The following is a 9,317-nucleotide window of genomic DNA, read 5'->3' on the forward strand; positions in this document are numbered from 1 at the left end:
TTAGGGAATAACATTACATAATTCACCGTTTGGCATATATAGTTCCCCATTCTTGGCTCTGTGCTGTTCGCAGAAATACCCCTGCTTCACTTCAGCTATTAACTGACTCCAGAGCGGAGAACAGGACAGAGGTTCACGACCTGGCATCCCAGGGAAGCCCTTTAATTCCTCTCAACAGTATCCAGACTCTAATTTTAAGGTAATTTTATCAAGCTAGCTGTTCATTACCGTAGCACGTGTTGTATCTCTGTCAAGTTTCTCGCTAGACTTGGGGCACAGAGCGTGGGCCTGGTCTGCCAGCAGCTCCACCCCGTTTTGGCAAGTTTTATGCAGTTTTTCCTCTGCTACGTGTTGTGCTTATGTCATTCACTCTGCAGAACTCAGAGCAGCAGCACAGAAATGATAAGCTGTGCTAAGCACGAACACAACAGTGAGGAAGTTTGGAAGGTTCATGTCCCACTGGGCACCACATCTTTCTGAGAATTCTCTCCAGTCAACACGAAATATTCCCTCAGATATTCTACCCTTTCTGCATTTCTTTTTTTTTTTTTTTTATAAAAAGTCTTTTGAAAGGAGTAGTTAATGCCCTCATTGATTTGTGTAGTTCCATTTTACTGCTGTGAAAACACCACTAGAGTTGGATTAAGTCCTGTTTCTAACCAAGGAAATGACAGAATCGGGAGTCCTGAGTATCGTGCTGTACTCTGACTCTGGCTCCGTACTCTCATGCTTAAGAAACGCGTCACTTTTTTCCACATTCCTTCAAGTTTCTTTGGGTGGTGAACAACTCATTTTCCATCTAGCCCAACTTACTTAAAATGACATTTTTTTTTTTTTAAAGAGGATCTAAACTTTGCAGCAAAAGGTAGCTGTGCTCTGACCCAGACCTCCACCCATATTTATGAGCAAGCAAAACGTAACCCCTGCACAAGCAGAAAGACTTAATTAACATGCAACCAGTCCATACAATGACAAAAGCCCCACAGGATGGCAAAGGGCTCTCCTAATCTCTTACTTTCTGCCTCCTCCTGCCGGGCATTCACCTCCCAGGGGCTCCCTGGGTGGAAGCGCTTACCCTGGGTAAGGGCAGCTGCACCCTGGGCACCCTGTGTGGCAGCGGCGGTGGTAGCAGCGGYGGCAGCAGCGGCAGCACAAGCAGTACCAGAGGCAGCAACGGCAGCACAAGCAGTAGCAGAGGCAGCAGAGGCAGCAGCAGCGGTGGCAGCAGCAGCGGTGGCAGCAGCAGCGGTGGCAGCAGCAGCGGTGGCAGCAGCAGCGGTGGCAGCAGCGGCAGCATCCCGTGCCGCTTGCTGTCCGCGCGCTCCCAAGGATTCGGTCCCCGCTATAGGTGACTGCTCGCACCCTGTCCCACCGCCCTGCTCCGCTCTCCGCCGCCCGCGCAGCCCCGGCCCCGCCGCTCGCACCTGGGGTCTCCCGCGGGAAGGCTGCGCTCTTGGGGCACCCGGCGGCGGCAGCGGGGCCGGCCCTGCCCGCCTGGTTCCGCTCAGCTCAGCTCGGCCCAGCGGGGCCRCGATAGGCGCCGCTTATCGCCACCGCCCGCCCGGCTTCCAGGAAGCGCTCGCTGCTGGATGCGGATCACCCTGTCCCGCTGCCTCCCTCCCTCCCTCCGACCCCCCTCATGCTGCGGGGGGGCTGGGAAGCACAGCGAGGCCACAGCCCCTGCCCTGCAGACCCTCCGCTCCGCACAGGCAGCATCCCRAGCGCCCCCGTTTGCTCCCGCTGCTGGCGCCAGGGCCCGCGGKCCGCAGGGCAAGGACAGGCAGCCCCGCACCAGGGACACCAGCCCTGCCCTCCCGCTGACTGCCCCCCTGCCTCCCCTGGCCACCTCTTACCCCTTCGCTGCTTCTCAGCCATTTCCTCCCGTGTCCCATCCCCTCCCTTTCCATTTCTCCATCCACTGTTTACTCCTCCTCTTCCCTCCTCCTTTTTACCCCCCRGCAGCTCCCTGTCACCCCATCTTTTCAACATCCTTTTAAGACTCTTGCCTTATACCCCCCTCCATCCCTTCCTAACTCCCATCCTTCTACAACTGCCTTCTCCCTTTTTCCATCCCCCCCCTGGCTTTAGCCTCTGCTCCTGAAGAGGAGGGATCTGCTCGGCCTCTGGTTGATACTAGAACCTGCTGCAGCCCTTGCTGCTGCACCCACCACTCACCTCCTCGCTGCTTCTTCAAGCCTCTTGGGACTGGTTTTGCTCCCACTAGCTCTCTAGGCAGCTTGCAGGTAGCCCTGCCAAAAAAACAAGATGTGAATTTGAGGCAGAATGAAGGCTGGGATCCTCCAAAGTGGCCCAGCTCGTGGGAACCCGCCCGCACACTCACCTCTCCCAATAGGGCCCTGCCAGGCCCTGGGCAAACACCAAGCGCGGCCGCAGTCCCTGCTTGGGCATGTCACCCTACGCGATTCTGTCCCGGCTCGGAAACGCTTCTCTGCTTTCACCTCTTTTTTTTTTTTTTTTTTTTTTTTTAGAATGGTTTTCCCATAAAGTCAGGCAAGCAGATTCACTGACACGGCAGGAAGTCAGGAGGAAGCCAGGGGGATAATGAGTTGCTCCCCTCCTGACCATCTTCAGCAATTCTTAGCACTCATACCAGGCTCTTCCACCCCATCGCAGCAGCACAAAACAACTTCTCAAAGCACCACATGGCCAGAGATCCCCATACAAGGGCCTATTACAGCACAGCTATTTGTTTTAAGATCCTGATGGAGTTAATCATGAGGATTTGCATTTTTTCTATCCACATGATTAAAAGAAAGTCTGGAAAGATGCAGGGAAGCTCTGGCGCAGTTGAATGCAGAAGTCATTAAGAAGGCACATGAGGGAACTGACACACATGAATGTGAGGGCAACATAAGACAAAAGCAGATGAGCTGGTGATGTGGGCTGAGCACAAAACTCAAGCTCCTAAACAGAACASTGCAGAGATGCAAACAAAACCAGGTTTGGTACCTGAGCCTGACACTGGCAAGTTCTTAGGAGCTTGAAAAAGGCAACGGTGACACACTATGGAAAAGAACATTAACTAAATAGTATTTCCCAGCAKTTCTAACAAAACAAATTGCATGGAGATGCAAATACTGGTACCTCACAGATTCTATTCACTGTAATTCTACCAACCATTCTTTTAACTTTCYTAGTACTTGGAAGTTTTATGATCATACTAACCACTTGAGAAAACACCCCCAAGAACACAACAGCAGTAGTATAAGATGCCAGAAGCTCCGCTGYCTGACACGACTTCCTTCTAGGGCCCGGCAGCCTCGCAGGAGTCAGCAAAGYGGGTGCACGTCAGCCTGTGTCCCCCGTGCCAGGCACGGTGCCTCGGCCCCGGGCTGCGCTCAACAGCCACAGCTCGAGCCCTGACTGCGCCCTGGGCCACCCCGCAGGGGCTGCTCTAACCCCCCTTACCTGCAGCAGCAGCAGGACGTTTGTCCTGCTCAGCTGTGAGGACACCGGATCTCTGCAGGAGCCCCCTGCAACCACAGCTGACCTAACACTCTCCGCTCTTATTCCTTCCAATATATCAGGCTTACAACTAATTTCACAGACCAGGTCTTCTGCTAATGTGAATGACCAGGGCTCCATCGATCCCAGTGCTGATGGCCCTAATTATTTCAGCTGAGGGTTGGCCTTACGCGTTATTATTTCAGTTTATTTTATACGATCCTCATTTGCTGTGTCTTCATCTGGTCTGTTTATGTGGATGGTAGTTGGTTTTCATTATTTTTTAACTGCATTTCAGATTATTTGCTCTATGGTTTTGTTCCCGTTCTCCTTTTCCATGAAATTCTAATAAAATGCTTGGCTACAGATTTTCCAAATTGAACACTGATGTTTAGTGCAGTTAATTATGTATCGGGGTTCAAAGCGAGTTCTATAATGTAACAATTCACATATTCTTGAAAACAATGGACACAGTCCCATAAACTATTGTTGCAAGCTAGTTTCATGTTCTTCTGGAATTTCCTTTAAAAAAGTACATGTGTTTAGAATTCTCATACATACGAAAAGCAGTAAATACTCCATTGTTGGGACCATTAAAACATTATAATGAAAATACAAAATACAAACATTCTTATGTCTTTCAAACCTAAAGGGACATTTAAAAAAAAAATTAGAAAGTTTTTCTTCAAGGACTTCAAAGCATTTCCCAAACACTAATTGAGCCACTCAGAATCTATCAATAACCAATGATATGCAAAGATCATTCTACTCCCCAAAATTCAGGATGGTTGTAACAATATAATGTTTACTGTTCCAGCCTCACCAGTGTTCTGGCATAATCAGTTTAACTTGAATTTTATTAAGTCACTTTTATGTGCTCTTTTTTTTTAGACCAACTGAACTACAGAGAGAAAACTCCATGTGTGTTTGAAGCAGTGAATATCTTCTAAGAGCTTAGGAAAACTGGGACAATGGCTTAGCACACACAGCTCCAGTATTTTCCAATGTGACATACATGGGAAAATTGAATCGCCTTTCTACTGTCTTTGGGTTCTCCTCCTTCTGATTTACTTATAGCCACTGCAATTGTATTATTTAGTTAATACAGAGTGACAGTTCTATTGCATTAGTGTACAAATATCTGCCTGCTTGAATCCTATAGTTTCACAGTAGGTTTAGCTTTGTGTGCAGACATAAAATACCTTCAGGAAAAAAAATACAATAAACATTTTATAATTCACTCCATCTTATTGTTTCTATGATAAATCAATGAAATATTAAACCACAATGAGATTAATTTTATATATAAATTACATGTAATGCTATGAGAACAATTAACGTACTGTGAACAAATATTTTTTAGTCACATGGCCAATATTATAACTMATAAGAAAGCCTGGCATTTAACCACAACCATAATTACACAAATAGTCTAAATATACTTATGTTTCATGCTGAGAGTGCCACACAAGTGAGTTTACCCCAGTAAACGATTTTTAAATTCTAAAGGCACCAAYAAGATCCACAGTGCCCTCTGCTGGGCTATTTTCAATATTCTCTGAATATTTCCATGTAATCCATTATCAGAAGCTAAAATGGACAACCTARATAACAGGTTGAAAACCTCACAAAGTTGACCTAGATGGTCAATCCTTATATCCTTGTGTTCTCAACTAGCCCAGCAGCTCTCAGCACGTGGCATGCAGTGCAATCGAGCACTGTACATGCCAGTATCTTTCTGAGCCCTGGTCATGCAATCATAGACGAGTTACATATTATTCAACAATAACCTGATCATAAACATTAATGAATTAGTTGACAAATAGCAGCCATATTTCTGTAGTCGGACGCAGGTAGCATTTGCAAAATGATTAATGTCCTTACAGCTGGAAGGATAACAGAAACACGGCAAGTTCTGCCTTTACTTTCTTCCTTCAAGCATTTATATCAAAGCACTTCTAGTTTGACTCTGCAGAAGGGCCAACTTTATAGATTCTCATTTGTTTCTAGTAATTCTGAAAGAAACCAGACATTCACAAACAACTACCTCAAGAAGAGGCAGTTAAGTGCAGGATTTCTAACGGAGTATCTGTGGCAGTGTGGGCTTGCAACAGTGACACACAAACTCGCTACTAAGGGATGTCAGAACTAGGCAGTGACAAGCTATGCACTGCTTAAACACCACCTCCTGGAGAAGCAGCGGACACAAGGCAACTCAGGCCAACCTTGCTGTGAAGCAAGGTATTGCATAACAGCAGCTGCATACTTATAAAAGATTAAACAGTTAGGATCTGTAGCAACTAGTTTAACGCTTAAATGTTATCCTTGCTTGACAGGAAATAACTTTTAACAACAGACAATGACAAATCATTTCCTTTATAAACACACTGTATGGACACAAAATATATATATAATATATATGTATCAGCACCATTCCATACAAAAATATAGGATGTTGCTTCTACCTACAAACAGTAGCACATGCAAGGTACTTTCCAGCAAGCCTGAAAGTCTGTATTCCCCAAAAGGATAATTCTAAAGTATGCCAGTGTGAAAGTTAAAACAAGATTTTCATCAATTACTCTTTTTCATCTATTGCATTTTTTTCGAAAGTCTAAATCTGGAAAACTCCCTGAGCAATGGAAACATGAGAAACTAGTGTTCATTGATCATTTTGAGTAAAGGAACATTGAAGTGTTATCTACAGACCCTCTTACATATCTATAGATAGACCTATAAAGAAAATACAGGTGATGTTTTCTTTAGAACACCTTCGCYGTAAGAAGTCATTAAACTACACACGTGTGCATAGCATGAGACGTCAGCAGTGATTAGTACTGCACTGTTTAATTAATGACGTAGTTTCAAATTAATCTAGAATCACTGAATGGAAATGGAGGACTACTAGATGAACGAGAAGAAAAAGACTTTAAAAAGCTGTATATTTATTTAGAAAACTCAGTACATAATGATTTATCAGTGTGAACTTTTGACTTTAGAAGAAAGTAGACTCAAAAACCTTCAGAATTTATCACCACAGAAACAGAGCCTACCCATAGAAGTAAACTACAGAGCATCCATTCCCAGGACAAGCAGCTTTCAGAAACACTTACAACACATTCCTTATTAAAGCCCTGATGTTAGAGTTAGCTGAAAGTCAGAAATTCAATTCAGAACGAAGAGGAGAAATACGACTTAGAATTCTAATCTAAGAGTCCTAAACGGGGCTGGTTTTCACAGCTCTTCTATGTATGTGACAGTCACAACTGCTGCAAGAAGTATGACAGCTTCGGTGTCCCCAGGTCTCACAGCACATCGCCAATAATCACTCATTTCCACCTGCACAAATCTTCCTGATTTTGAGCAGATTCCTWAGCAATTTTAATTAGCCGGTCATATTTGTGTAAATAGGTTCAAGTTTTTTTGAAAAACTGTAGCACACCACAAACAAACGTTTATTTGATCACATGAAAAAAAAAAGCTGTTTACGTAAGGAAAGACAAAATAAATAAATAATGCTCCTAAACCCCCAAACTGAAAGCAAAACTATATTTTTGTTGAAAAAAAATATAATTTGAAGTACATGTTCATTTGGACTCACATGCTACTACATGTTTGTGGTAGGTATTTAAATCAAGATGTTTATATGGTTGTATTCTTTGATTTTTTTTCAGATATACAACTATTTCTCAAGCCTATTCAGGTAACTGCTTCAATAAATAAATAAATAAATAAACAAACAAAATCCTAGTCAGAAAAGGAGAAGCAGAGCAGAATCTCACTATACTGCACAGTAGTTTTAGTGATCCAATTTCCACACCAAAACAAAAAAAAAAAAAAAAAAAAAAAAAAAAAGTGCTCCCAAAAAACTCCCAACTATCCTAGATTAGGAAACCCAACCTCTCTTTCAACTTCACAGAAGGTGAAACTGAACATGCCATGAATAGCTTGATCAGGTCTGAATCACAGAGAGCTTGTGATTAAAATAGCTCTACAAACTTGTGTTAATCCTGGCACAAAAAAAACTGCCTTTCTCCTACCTTTATCTTAAATCAAGTTGTTTATCACATTCCTTCCTCATACATCAGCTCCTTGTGATGAAAGCAAGCCTATGATTAATACTTTTTATTACGTTGGTTCCAGTGACTTGAAATGAATTTGCCCTCACTCTTTAAGCATGTTACCACACCCACAGCATGGCACTCAAACAATTCTCGGAATGCAAGGTAGAAAAAAAATTATCTTAGCCTATCCCCCATAAATCTATAGCAGTAAAACCAACCAACTGAACGTTGGCTTCAAGTACTATACATAGAATCTAGAATCGTTACGGTTGGAAAAGACCTTCAAGATTATCGGGTCCAAGAGCAAACCCTTCAACACCGTGCCTGCTCAACCAGGTCCCCAAGTGCCTCATCTACACGTTTCTTGAACACTGCCACGAACACATCTTCAGATTTTTTTCAAAACAAAAAGACAAACCAGTTGCTTTAGAAAACCCAGGGAAGGCACTGCTGGCTTGTGTCGTGCACTCCTTCTCTGTGCTTTCCTACAGTTCATTAAGCAAAGTAGGTTGTAGAAGTTAGAAATSGAAAGTAGTCAAATATCTTTTCAGTTTTCCTAACTACAAAGTGGCATAATAAGAGGTTTTACCTACATCTGGCTCACATAACTGCAACTTGCTATTTTACATTTACATTAGCATCATGGATTTTATCTAAATTTAGAGACTAATCTCTCTATGCAACATTCTTTTTCCTCTTGTAAACACAAAACACACTGGATAAACGATGTAAAGATTTGAACTTGCCCAGACATTGACTGACAGCAAACTATACTTAACAATTAACAACATCCTCTGTACTAATTAGTGCTTGTTTTGGCTTGAGTGATAGGTGCAATTTCTTTGCCTGTGGCATGACGGGACTAAGATTGACTGTATGAAACGGCGYTGACTTAAAAGTGATTCAGCGCTGGATGTGTTTTTAAAAACTGATTAGCGACTGAGACATGTGAGCTGACGAGACACTCATAACCTACCTGAACTGCAAGGAGCTGTTTGTTGGAGCTCCCTTCACAGCCCTTTATGCAAAGCCTACATGACGGTGCCTCAAATCAAGTTCTTTTCTACCAGGAAGCGATCTGTATTTTAAAAACACATTAACGTGACACAGTTGATCCGTGAGCTTCCTCCCTATCAACACTTGGTGAGTTGTGCTAGCAGGAAGGCCTTCTTCAGACTGAGGTCTCCCTGCTAAGGAGATTTGTCTCTATCTTCAGCGGGGTAAGGAAGTAGAGGCTTAGAATTAATTGTTTTATATTGGAATTATAGTGATACATAGAGTTAGTTAAAAGGGCCAGGCTGGTTCATGTCACCCAGTACATTAATAATGAGGTGCAGTTGAAACAGAAACTCGTGCTCCAGCTTCGCTATGTGCCAGACACGCTTCCTAGCTGTATCCAGAGCGAAGAGCTCAAACCTAGGGCAAGGTCCATACCTATCTCAGGTAACCCACAGACAAATCACCTCACACTTAGCACTACKCTCGCAGGACCCGCCTGGGCACTGCGGCTGCTGGCGGGAGCCCCTGAGGGGAAGGAGGCCGCGCCAGACCCGGTTCCTCCAGCACAAAGGTCGCTCAGCCAGATCCCACAGGGGCGAGGCCCCAGGCCATGAGAGAAAGACGGAAAAAAAAAAAAGAGGGGGAAAAAAACCCAAATAAATAAATCAAAAAGCACTTCTCCACAAAGCGCCTCCTCACCCTGGCGGCCCCGCCATGTTGCGGCCCCGCCGCGCCGGGCGCAGGTGCGCGGCCGGGCGCAGGTGCGCGCCCCGCTGTCCGCGCAGCCCC

Source organism: Nothoprocta perdicaria, unplaced genomic scaffold (genome assembly GCF_003342845.1).
Source record: "Nothoprocta perdicaria isolate Ctin4 unplaced genomic scaffold, notPer1 scaffold_3, whole genome shotgun sequence".
NCBI lineage: Eukaryota > Metazoa > Chordata > Aves > Tinamiformes > Tinamidae > Nothoprocta > Nothoprocta perdicaria.